This window comes from Apis dorsata, unplaced genomic scaffold (assembly GCF_000469605.1).
Source record: "Apis dorsata unplaced genomic scaffold, Apis dorsata 1.3 scaffold_68, whole genome shotgun sequence".
Taxonomy (NCBI): Eukaryota; Metazoa; Arthropoda; class Insecta; order Hymenoptera; family Apidae; genus Apis; species Apis dorsata.
In genome coordinates this window covers 1,426,319-1,432,897 of record NW_006263366.1, presented here as the reverse complement: position 1 = coordinate 1,432,897, position 6,579 = coordinate 1,426,319, and positions in this window count along the sequence as shown.

Below are 6,579 nucleotides of genomic sequence, written 5' to 3'. Positions count from 1 at the left end.
AAAAAAAAAAAAACAGGAGAATATTTCTTAAAAAAATTTTAATTTTCACAAAATTCAATTCAATGCGTAATTATGATTGCAATATTTTCGATTCGTGTAAACGTAATGATAAAATTGAAATCTTGAAGAATCTCTCATAATAATGAGAATAGTTAAATTGACGTTAAAAAAGGATGGCATCACAATTTGGATTACGACCTCTTTCCGACTTATTTATATGCCACGCACGATTTTGCGTATAGATTATGAAGCTACATTCTCTCGACCGGTTTTCTCGCCGAGGCACACTATCGATCTACGTGTCGCTCCATTACTTCCTCCTTCGAGAAACATCGATCTTTCATCTGCTTCTGTTTCAGTTCCTTTCTCTTCTCAAACTCGTGCTTGACCTCGTAAGATTTATTCCTTAATTATTCCTGGTCACGTTCATCCCGGGTTGATCGATTCTTTTTTTTTTTTTTTAATAAAGTGAAGCAAATTGCAAGATTCGATAATAATTAACCATTAAATAAATAAACGAAGGTAGAGAGACGAGAAAATCTCGGCGAGCGATTAATTTTTTCCCTTTTCGTTTTTATCGATCATCGTCATTCGCTTTATTTATTTATTTATTTTTTTCACATACGAACGATCACCATCTCGCAAGTTATCACATTCTTAAACGTTCTTATCAAGCCTGCTTAACCCAGATTTCACGAATGACAGCGAAATAATTTAACTTTTTATTACAAATGTTCACACGTCATCGGATTTCGCATTCCACGATATTTACGAGTTTCCAAGAGAGTTCGAAATACGAACAAAATACGAAAGTACGAAAGATGCAATTAAAGATGCAATTAAACAAAGTCGATAATGGAGAGAACGTAATTACTCATTGTGACATTTTTTTATCCATCGATGTTTGCTCATCATTACTATTAGCCTCGTTTCGAGAGCGTTATCGTTACGCAAATACGCGATTTAATTCCAGTTCACGTGCACACGATTCGAGTAATGAGTTTGTTTGTTTAAAACGTAACCTTGATAACAATCATTATTATACTATTTTTGGTAATAATTCAAATAGGAAGAATCGTTAATCAACCTTCGTTTCGATAAATTAGGAGATTCGATTGAATCAGAAGTTTTCCAAACTCGATACAAAATCGATTTCTGTTTAAATATATTTCAATTCATCTCTACGAATATACTCGACAACTATTATTAAATTTTTACTTTGTCACATAGTATTATATTCAGGAAATTTAAGAAGAAACTTTGTCTCTCAGTCATCGAGAATTAGACGTCGATGCAAATATTCCTGATACAGGGCAGACCACGAATGTAAACTGAATCGTTAGAGAGTACAGTGATCCTCAATGGACGCGTGGCCTTCTATGATCCTATGAGTCGTGCACAGAGGATCACTGCGCCCTTCGTCGCTCTACTCTCGATATTTCTTTTTTTAAATTTTCAACGAGAAGGAAAGTAGTATTTTATAGTAGATTCGTATTAATCGACGAATTTCAATCTGTCGCACTCGTCGCACGATGCTTGCTTCCTTTCTTCATTTAAAAGTCAAACGTTTCGAGAAAAAGAAAAAAGAAAGAAAGAATAGAGTTCCGCTCGTTTAATGGAATGATAGGAGCAGTTTCAGAAAAGGCGTAAATCGTGGAGCGATGACGACGCAGGCCGACGTTCCGAGAAGGACGATTATCAGAGCATGCTAAAAGACAGGCCGATCCGTGGACGTGCTTCATTAGCCACGATCAAAGAAGGATCGTAGCTGAGATCCAACGGTGCTGAGTCAGTCATAAAATTAGTCGAACGTTAACGAAGGACGGTCGCCCGTAAAACTATCCGAAATTTTAAGTGGCGCTCGATTGATCCTGCAATCAAGTTTTCAACCCCCTTCGGCCCCGTGGCCTTTGCTCTTCGAGAATTTCATCGCATCGCGTAGACCTCCCACGGGAACGTCACAGGGAAAATATTCTGGAATTTATGGAGTGTCGAAGAATTTTTTAATTACTTCAATCGAGAGAAAAAGGTAAAACGAGGAGCGAGTGAAATGAAGAAAGAAAGAGAGAGAGAGAGCAATGAGCGAGGAATAAATGAAATTGCTTGGCATATGATGTTGATTGCGTGGTTGCGATTATTGTATAAAACGAGAAGGTATTCGTAATTTAACAGTTATAAATCTCTTTCTTGGTACAGAAATTGTAATTGAATTCGAATACGAAGAAATGTTGTTACGACATGGATGCGAGGAAAATCTACCGTTTCCTGATTACCACGACATTTTGTAACTTTATACCTTTGTATCTTTTAATCCCCGTATCACATTACTCGTCAAAGTGATTATTCTTACGTACCGTTATCAGTTTTCAACAAAACGTATCTGAATCGGAAGCTTTCTTGATTATCGAGTTACAAAATACGTTCATTACATCGAATGTACGAGATGCAAAACGCAAAATGTATATAAATAATACAAACAAATAAATGACCACTTTCAAATCGAGCCTGATTTCAATCGTATCGATGAACGCGTTACACCGCAGAAGATCTAGGAACAACGCCTAATAAAATCCTTAATAATCCTCGTTCCCCCGATCTATCGTTCGAACCTTAAACTTTCGACCGGCCCACCCTGGCTGGAACGAGCAAGACAGTTTCAACAAAACACCTGAGAAAACAATGATTTAACAAAGGAGTTTCGCGTTTCTACTTCCTCGAGTTTGCCAGTTGATTGCCTAACGAACTTGACTCGCGCTCAACCACCCACGCTTCGCTCCAACTTCCAACAAAATGGAGCTCGTCGTGAGCGGGTGGAAGGAAAAGGATACTTCGTGTGGTTGGCGAAAAAAAGAAGAGAGAGAGAGAGAGAGAGAGAGAGAGAGAGAAGGGAGGAAAAAAGAGAGGAAAACAAAAGAGAGGAGGGGGAAAAAATGGCAAAGAGCGTACGGTCTCGTGGATCGTTTTCTGTAACGCGGGCTTCCAGGTGGAACGGAGAACAGGAAAAGCCGCAAGATCGTTGTGGCGGAAGGGAGGGGCTCTCACGACCGATTTCCCTTTCAATCGGTTCGCCCTTCGCCGTTCTCGCGATCAGAAAATTCCAGATCCGCAATTGCACAAATGTGTAGCCGGGTTGGCTTTCGAGTTGCAATGAAAATCGATCGGTTTTATTCGGCCAGGGAAAAAGACTACCCCCTTTCGGCTTTCCCGCTCTCGTGCTTTACCTCTCTCTTTCTCTTTGTCTCTCTCTGTCGCTCTGACGCTCCGCTCTGGGGGTCCGCTCAAACGTTCCCCGGTAAATAGAGGGCATCCGTTGAACGATCAAAGCGCAGCGTGTAATTACGTTTCAGAGGCGACGTGTGTGCTCAGAGGGAACGTTTGCTGAGACGTACGTTTGAATTTTAAGTTTCACTTCGATGTACAGATTTAAGCGAATGCTTCCTTGCGCGATCAACACGGAAAACGGCAAATTATTTGGAGGACGAAGCTGTAGCTATTCACGAGCTCTTTGCTAAATAAAACAATAGAAGTTTTATTTAAAACTTTTCTTTTTCCAGGTACAGATACAAAAATATCGGATAATTTATAAATCGTATAATATAATAAGTTTTAATAATTAAAAGTCGCGCCTATAACTATAACTGTAATAAAATTCGTTTCAAAAAATGTGGATCGCCGCATATATAATTTTTTAATCCGTCCAAAAATCGAATGAAAAATCTCCTCGTTAATCCGCGTCGACCTGAGTCGATATTAATCTCGTGTGAATCTCATTTTTCTCATTGTCAGCGGTGATCGTAGAACCAGTACCGTAATGATTCTTACGTAATCCCGTGCGCCGGTTATCGGGTCCAAGCATCTACGTTGCGGCGAACGCCACCGTTGACTCCGTGTCTACGATCCATAATGTAATATACATCGTCTATATGCACCGATATGCTGGGATGCTAATGCACTTCGGTAAGTGGCACGATTGCGTTTCTTTCAGGGTCGCGCGAAGAAACCACAGAGCATATCGTGCGTGAGAATCTTTTCCCCCTTTTTCTTTTTTCTTTTTTCTTTTCGAACATTAATTATTCAACTAATTAAAACTTGAAAATTGATAGATTTTTTTTAAACTTTGCAACAAGTTTTTGATAAATTTTAAAAGCGAATCGAATAAATGAAATCACGGTTGATGCGCATCGATCCAATTTTCTCCCCCGAAATTCTCGAATTTCGCATCGCATTCGCGGCAACGAGCACAACTGCGCAATCACACGTATTAATGAGACAGTGATTTCCCTTTTTGATTAATCGCTCCTCCCTCCCCCGACAATAATACGCGGTTGCGTAAAATAATTTCCCTCGATGAAAAAGACAAAGTAAACTCGCCGATTACTTCACCTGACTATCGTTGGACAGATCGGTGTTTCGATCTTTATCGATCCTGTCGAGAGAGCCGCTCGAATTTTGCCACGAATGTTGCGCCAACGATCAATGTTGCAACCCGATTTCCCGGGTAGAAAGCAATTTTCCTTCGTCTTCGATGGAAATCAGATTTTTCTGATTTACCATGATTTATGACTCCATTCTCTATCGTCGTTTGTAATTATATTTTGCGGACGCAAAGAAAAAAGACGATTTCGAATCGAACCTCCTCGAATTAGAGCTCCGTCCTTGATTCAAGTAAGTTTTTAAGGAAAGTAGATTGGATTGACGGTTTCTTTTCTATCATTTTATTTCTTTGCCTCAAGTCGATCCAAGGACAGTAATGGAAAGGATCTTTACGTGGAAAAAGTGTGAAATTAACGTCGCATTCATCGATTTCTTTAGGGATCACGATATTATGTAATTACGATTTAATACGATCTCAGGTGATAAAAAACTCAAAATTTCCTGGAGAATATTCGTAATGTTGTTTCGCAATCACTTTTTTTCTTTCTTTTTTCTTTTTTTTTTTTGCTCTCGAGTAATTGAGAACACATCAAATTATATACCAATCGCTTTCACCTCGCGCAATTATAACTCGTTATTGAATTTTAATAGCGATCGTATGGTAATTTCGAGCCATTTTACATCAGATCGTTACAGATGAAACGATTCTGTACTCTTAATCACGCCTTCGAGATTTGTCCTTAATCCCTTTCAATTTCGCAACACGAACCTTCCCTCGCACACTCGCGAATTCTCCTTTCGCGCCTTTTCGCGAATTTTTCTCCTCGCACAAGTGCAAAATAAATAAATTACCCTTCCGCTCGTTCCGAAAGCCGCGTAAATCTTCGTCGTGGAACGTCGAAACATTTCCCCCCCACCCCCACCCCCTCACCGACATCGCAAAAGTAACAGGCTGCACGAGACAGAGTTTGCCGTGCCCCGAGACAACGTTTATCCATCGTGCAGCTCGCATTGTGTGGATCGATGGTCGCACGGTTTACATGCATCCGCCTATTGCCTACGTGGTTTAAGCATCGAACGTTTAAACGTGCGCACACGGGTCGCTTCTGTTCCTTCTCGGTTAAACCTGGCGATTACCGCATATACCCTTCACTGGATTCCGATCGGATGCAGTTCGTGCGGGGGGGTATCGTTCCGTGGGATCACGATCGTTTCGTCGAGATATCGCGGCCAATAATGATCTTAAAAGGGGAAAGAAGGTAATTGGCTTCCGTTGTTCAATGTTTAAGCCATTGTTGCGATACCGTTCGTCGAATTTCCAGCCAAGTTCACGAGGTTTGAAGAAATGTTGAAATCCTCGTGTAATTTTCGATTTGATATTCATTCATCGGTACATTTCTGAGGAAAATGTACGTCTTCTAGATAGATGATAGATATATCAAGTTTTTCGATGAAATAAAAATCGTCGAATTTCCAGTTAAGTTCACGAGGTTTGAAGAGGTATTGAAATCCTCGTGTAATTTTCGATCTGATAATCATTCATATGATGGTACATTTCTGTGCGTCTTCTAGATAGATAGATAGATCGAGTTTTCTCGATGGGATAAAAGTCGTGGAATTTTAATTCGTTGCGATATCGTTCGTCGAATTTCCAATTAAGTTCACGAGGTTTGAAGAGGTATTGAATTTTCGATCTGATATTCATTCATCGGTATGATGGTACATTTATGTAGAAAATGTGCGTCTTCTAGATAGATAGATAGATCGAGTTTTCTCGATGGGATAAAAGTGGAATTTTAATTCGTTGCGATACCGTTCGTCGAATTTCTAATTAGGTTCACGAGGTTTGAAGAGGTATTGAATAATTTTCGATCTGATATTCATTCATCGATATGATGGTACATTTTTATGGAAAATATGCGTCTTCTAGATAGATCGAGTTTTCTCGATGGGATAAAAATCGTGGAATTTTAATTCGATACTATCATATTTTGCACTCGTTGGAATTATCGATCTTACTATACGTAGCAAATACTTGAGAATTTTTTAAATCGGGGGTGTATATAACGTATAAAACTGGTAATTATTATGATAATTGATGGCCTAAATTCGTTTTATCGGAGGGTCAGGAACATGAATATGAATGTTGCTCCCCGATGCGTGTAAACGTTACATTCCTTTCGCGTGGCAGCGATGCGAACGATG